This window comes from Lasioglossum baleicum, unplaced genomic scaffold (genome assembly GCF_051020765.1).
Source record: "Lasioglossum baleicum unplaced genomic scaffold, iyLasBale1 scaffold0266, whole genome shotgun sequence".
In the NCBI taxonomy this organism is placed as follows: domain Eukaryota; kingdom Metazoa; phylum Arthropoda; class Insecta; order Hymenoptera; family Halictidae; genus Lasioglossum; species Lasioglossum baleicum.
In genome coordinates, this window is record NW_027469326.1 from 181,685 (window position 1) to 188,682 (window position 6,998).

Sequence of the window (6,998 nt, forward strand, 5' to 3'; positions counted from 1 at the left end):
TCATACCAGGTGTTCCGTTTCTAAATCCGCAGAACGGTATTAGAAATAGACACCATAGTTAACAGCTTGAACATTGAAGCAGACCGCCAATCAGTTATACGACGTTATCTATTTATATAGAGTCATACACTTTACAGATAGACTTACATTCAGAGAAGATAACCTGCCGTTTCGAGAGTTTAACTTGGTGTTCAGAGAACTAAATTAGTAATCATTTCAGTGACGGGCACCTTAATTTCATGCATGAATTTGAAGATCTAGTGTCAATCCTTTCGAGATCGTTATCACCTTCTCTGAGTGTCGAGCGTCATAGTCAGTAGGAACAACTATCATGCGTTTCAGAGGGTCAGAACAGGTATTCCGGAAGTCAATCTGTTGTGCAGTGTCACCAATGGATGCGTTCATTCACGGCATGGATATTGAAGTAGAGCGTCAATTTTATGTACAACATTACCTAACGTCATAGTGTCACACTTTTTCCCAAGGCCATACCATCTGTGATCCTAACCCGGTGTATCGAGGGAATAGCTACGTGTTCATAGTAGAAAATTTGAATTCATTGTAGTGACGGCCACCATAATCTCACAGATGAATAAGGAGATCGCGACACCATACGTTCGAGAACGATATCACCTTCTGCGAGAGTCGCACATATAAGTGAGTAACTTCACCGATTCTGTTATTCCGATAGACAAACCAGGTATGCTGGGAGTAAATTTGCTGCGCAGTATTGGCAATAGACACCTTAAATCACGGTTTGAATATTAAGGTAGAGCGTGAATCCGATTGTGAGCATTGCCAAATGATATAAAATCAAACACTTTAGCGATGACCTTACCATCTGAGAAGCAAACTCGCCGTTTCGGGGGTATTACTTCGTTTTCAGAGAAAGAGGTTGCTCTTCATATCAGATACGGGCACCTTTGCTTCATGCGTGAATTCGAGAATCAGGTGTCAATCCGTTTGATAACGTCACCACCATTTTTCAGATTCAACCAGCTAAGTCAGTAGCGTCACCTATCCTGTGATTCCAAGAGTGAAACCAGGTATTATAGGAGTAATTCTGCTGAACAGTATGGGTTATAGGCACCAAAATTCGCTGTTTCGAAGTTAAAGTAGAGCGTGAAACCGTTTGTGAACGTTATCAATTGTTATAATGTCAAATGCTTTTCCCAAGGCGGTACACTCCGCGATCTTCACCCGCTTCATCGAGAGTATAACTTTCTGTTCGAGGGATCATATTCATAAATATTTTAGTGACGGGGACCGTACTTTCATTATAAATAAGAAGATCAGGTACATTAACTTCATGTACGAATTCCAAGGTCGAGGGTTAAACCTTCCAGAAACGTTACCAACATCTTTTAGAATCGAAAGGCTAAGACAACAGCTTCACATGTCCTGTAATTCCGAGAGTCAAACCATGCATTCCCTGAGTAAATCTGCTGTGCAGTATCGACATTAAAAACCGTACTTCCCGGTACAGATATTAAAGAACAGTGTCACACAGCTGTACAACTTTACGTACTGGGGGACATTCCATCTTCTCATAGAGGGCCGTACCTGCCGAGAAGCAAACCCGCCGTAAGGACAGTATAACTTCGTATTTAGCGAAGCTAACTAGTATCCGTTTAAATGACGGGTCCCTTAACATCATGTATGAATTAGAAGGTCGAGTGTCGTACAGTTCGTGATCGTGACCACATTTTCTGAATGTCGAACGGCTAAGTGAATACCTTCACCTATTCTGGGATGCCGAAAGGAAAACCAGGAATGCTAGGAGTACATACGGTGTATAGCATTGGCAACAGGCATCTGAATTCTAGGCGTGAGTATTACAGTAGGAAGTCAAATCGTCGGAGAACATTACCAATTCTTATAAGGTCATTCTCTTTAATGAATAAGTTACCTTCTGAGAACGAATGCCGCTGTTTCAAGAGTCCAACTTCGTGTTCAGAGAAGCACATTGGTATGCATTTTCGTGGTGGGCACCTTAATTTCATGGATGCATAACTAGAGCTAGAGTCAAACGGTTCGAGAACGTTATCACCTCCTTTGAAAGTCGCACATCTGAGTCAATTGCTGCAGCCATCCTGCGATTCCGAGTAGCAAATCAGGTATACCATGAGTAAATTCGCTGCGCTGTGTTGGCAATAAACACCTCAACCAACTGTATGAATATTAAAGTACAGCGTCACACAGCTGGAGAACGATACAAATTAGTTATAACATCATACGCCTTAACAAACACCATATCTCCCTGGAACCGAACCCGCTATAGTGAGTGTGATGCTTAGTGCTCACGGCAACTAATTAGGAAACATTTTAGCAGACAGACTGCCTTCTTCATTTATGAATAGCGAAATAGAGAGTCAAACCGGTTGGAGATCGATCCCACCTTCATTGAAAGTCGCACATTTAATTCAACAGTATCTCCTATCGTGTGATTGCGGGTGTCAGACAACGTATTCCAGGAGAAAATACGATGAACAATATTGGCAATGGACACCATAATTCATGGTATGAATATTAAAGTAGTGCATCAATCCGTTTGAAAACGTTACTACCTTCTTCTCAGTCGAAGGGCTCAGTCAATAGCTTCTCCAGTACTGTGATACCGAGCGTCAAACCAGGTATTCCGGGCGCCAACCCGCTGAACATTATTGGTATTACTCAACTTAATTCACGGTTTTCATATTAAAACTACTTTGAAAATGTTTAAGAACGTTACCATTTGCTATAAAGTCAAACTCTTCACCGAAGGCAATACCCTCCGAGAAGCTAACCCGCTGTATCGAGAGAATAACTTCGTGTTCAGAAAAGAAATTAGTATACATTTTAGTGGCGGCCACCTTAATCTCATGTATCAGTTAGTAGATCGAGGGGCAAACTGTTCAGAACGTTACAATCCTCCTTGAGTATCGAACAGCTAAGCTTCACGAAAAAGTAACCCGCAGTATCGAGAGTATAACTACGTGTCAAGAGGGAAAAATTAGTCTCCATTTCAGTGACGGACACCAGTGAATCATCTATGAATTAGAAGATCGAGTGATGAACGGTTCGAGTACGATACCACCTTCTGTGTGAAACGAGCGGCTAAGTCAATAACTTCAACTATCCTGCGATACCAATAGTCAAACCAGGTATTCCAGAAGTACATCCGCTGTACAGCATTGGCCGTTGACACCTAAATTATCGGCATGCGCATTAAAGTATGAAGTCAAGTCGTCGGAGAACATTACAAATTGTTATAGAGTTATTCTGCTTACAGACTGCGTTACCTTTCGACAACATATCCACCTGTATCGAGAGTATGACTTCGATCTATGAGAAGCAAATTAGTATACATTTGAGTGACGTGAAGCTTAATTTCATCTTTAAATTAGAAGGTCGAGTGTCAAACCGTTAGAGCACGATACCTCCTTCATTGAGAGTCGAACGGCTATGTCAATAGCTTCACCTATCCTGTGATTCCGTGAACAAAACCAGGTTGCCCGGGAGTAAATTCGCTGGAACGTATTGTGAATAGACACCTTTATTCACGCTTTGAATATTAAAGCAGGGAGACAAACCGTCGGAGGTCATAACCAATTCGTATGGAGTCATTCTTTTTACCGAATACGTTACCTGCCGAGAATATTAACCTGCTGTAGGGTGTGTCTTGCTCGCTGTTGACGGAAACAAATTAGTGGACATTTTAACAAACGGACACCGTATTTTCATGCACGAATAGCAATGCCGATATTCAAACCGTTCAAAAATGTTATCGGCGTCTTTGAGAATAGAACGGCTGAGTTAACAGGTTCACTCGTCCTGTGATTCCGAGCGTCAAACCACGTATTTCTGGGATAAATCCGCAGAACAATAGACACCATAATTCAGGGTTTGAATATAGAAGCAGACAGTCAAACCGTTGTAGAACGTTACCTATTAGAAAAGAGTCAAACATTCTACCGATAGCCCAATCCATGGAGACGCTATCCCGCCGTGTCGAGAGTATAACTTCGTATTCATAGGACGAAGGTACTAAACATTTTTGTGACAGGCACTTTAACTTCACGTCCGAATCAGAAGATGCATGGCCATACCGCTCGAGAACGTTGCCGCTTCTCTGAGAGTCGAACGACTGAGTCAATCGTTCCACCTATCCTGCGTTTCAGAGTGGCAAACCGGGTATTCCGGGATTAATTTCGATGAAAGGTTTAGGCAATAGACCCATTCGTTCACGGTCTGAATATTGAAATAGGGCGTCACACCGTGTAAGAACGTACCAAATGGCACAAAGTCAAACGCATTTCCGAAGACCACTCCCTCCGAAAAAATAACACGTTGTATCGAGAGTATAACATCATGTTCAGGGGAACATATTACTATACATCATAGTGACGACCACCTTAATTTAATGTAAGGATTAGAAGATCGAGACAAAGCCGTTCGAGAACGATACCACCATCCCTGAGTGGTGTACGGCTAAGCCAGCAAAATCACATATCCTGCGATTACGAGTGTCAATCCTATTTATTCGGGCAGTAAATTCGCGTTACAGTATTGGTAATAGATGCCATATGTCATGATATGAATATTAAGGCAGACCGTCAGATCGTTATAGTACGTCACCTATTCGTATAGAGTCAAACCATTTACCGAATGTCTTAAATTCCGAAAACATAACTTTTCCGGGAGTAAATCTGCTGAAGAGTATTGCCAATAAACACCATAGTTTATGGTTAGAATAAAAAAGTCGAGCGTCAAACCGTTTGAGAGCATGGCTAATTGGGATAAAGTCAAACAGTTAGCCGACGGCCATACCTTTGGAGAAGCAAACCCGCCGTTTCCAGGATATAGCTTCGTGTTCAGAGAAAGAAATTATTCTTCATTCCAGTGACTGGCACCTTAACTTCATCTATGAATTAAAAGATCTATGGTCAATTCGTTTGAGAGAGTTACCTCCATCATTGAGATTCAAACGGCTAAGTCAATAGCTACACCCATAGTGTCTTTCCGTGAGTTAAACAATGAATTCCGGGATTAAATCCGATGAACAGTATTGGCAGGAGTCACTTTACATCACGACATGAATAGTGAGATTCAGAGTCTATCCGTCAGAGATCATTACGAATTCGTATAATAGTCATTTTTTTTTAACCAAATACTTTACCTTCCGAGAACCCAACACCCTGCTGCGACTGTGCTCCTTATTTTTCACGTTTTCAGATTAGTAGACATTTCAGCAGACGGATACATTATTTTCATCTATATATAGGAATATCGAGGGCAAACCGTGCGAGAACGTAACCAGCTCCTGTGAGCGTGGCACTGCTACGTCAATTCCGCCAACTGCCCTGTGATATCGAGAATCAAACCAGTTATTTCGGGAGTATCTCCGCTGGTTAGTATTGGCAATAGACAGATTAATTCGCGGTCTGAATATTAATGTAGTGAGTCAAACCGTCGGAGAACATTACCAATTTCTAGAAAGTAATACTTCTTTACTTTTACCCAAAACCTTACCTTCCACGAACCTATCACGATTTCGCGAGTGTCTTGCTTCGAGCTCACGGAAATAAATTATTAGACGTTTTAGCAGTCGAACGCGTTACTTTTCTGTATGATTAGGAAAATCGAGAGTCAAACCTTTCGATATCGTTAGCATCGTGTTTGAGAGTCGAACGTCTTCGTCACTGGCTTCAACTATCCTGTGATTCCGAGCTTCATACCGAGCGTCCCGGATGTAAATCCGCTGTACAGTCTCGGCATTAAAATCACTACTTCCCGGTGTAAGTTTTAAAGTAGAGTGTTACACAGAGGTACAAATTTACCTACTGGTATATAGATTAAATATTCACCGATCGTCATACCAACCGCGAATCTAGCGCGCCGTAAAGAGAGTATAAAGTCGGGTTTAGTGAAACACATTACTGTATATTTTAGTTTCGGTACTTAAATTTATTAATTATTTTTATTAATATTATTATTATTTTATTAATAAATTTATTTATTAATTAATTAGAAGCTGGAGTTTGAATCAGTTCGAGACGGTAACCACCTTCTCTGATATTCGAACATCTAAGCCAATAGCTTCACATATCCTGTGTTTCATAACGATTGATAACGTTACCAATTAGGGTAATGTCAAACGTTTTACCGAAGGCCTCACCTTCCGCGAACATCACCAGCTACATCGAGAGTATAACTTCGCGTCTAGAGAAACACATTAATGTACATAATATGGACGGTCACTATTATTGCGAGCATGAATTATACGATCTCGGGTCAAACCTTTGCAGAGCTTTACAACGTTCGCTGAGTGTCGAACGACTAAGAAAATAGCTTCTGCTATCCTGTGATACCGAAAGTCAAGCCAGGTATTCCGAGAGCACGTCCGCTGGATAATATTGGCAATAAACAGCTGATTTCACGGTATGAATACTATGGTAGAGCGTCAAATGGTTATAGAGCTTTATCTTTTGGTGTAGAGTCAAATTTTTAACCGGATGTCTTACCGTCCGAGAAGCCTATCACGCCATAGATAGTGTCCTGCTTGGAGTTGGCGGAAACAAATTAGCAGAAATTTTAGCAGACGGACGCCTTATTTTCATGCATGAAATGAAAACACTAGAGTAAATCCGTTCGAGAGCGTTACCACCATCTTTGAGAACAAAACCGGTCAGGTCAGTGGCTTCAACAACCCCGCAATTCCTAGAGTGAATCAAGTTATATCGGAGAAAGTCCGCTGTACTAGATAGGCAATTGATACCATAATTCACGGGATGAGCATGAAAGTAGAGAGTCGTACTGTCGGAGATCATTATCAATTGGTATAGAGTCACTCTTTTTACTGAAGTCCTTACCTTCCGAGAACAACCCGCTGTATAGATTGTATAACTTCGTGCTCAGAGAAAGTAATTAGTATCCATTTCAGTGACGGGCCCATAAATTTCTTGTATCACTGAGAGTGTTGGTTGTCAAATGGATCGGCAACGTGACCTTTCGTTGAG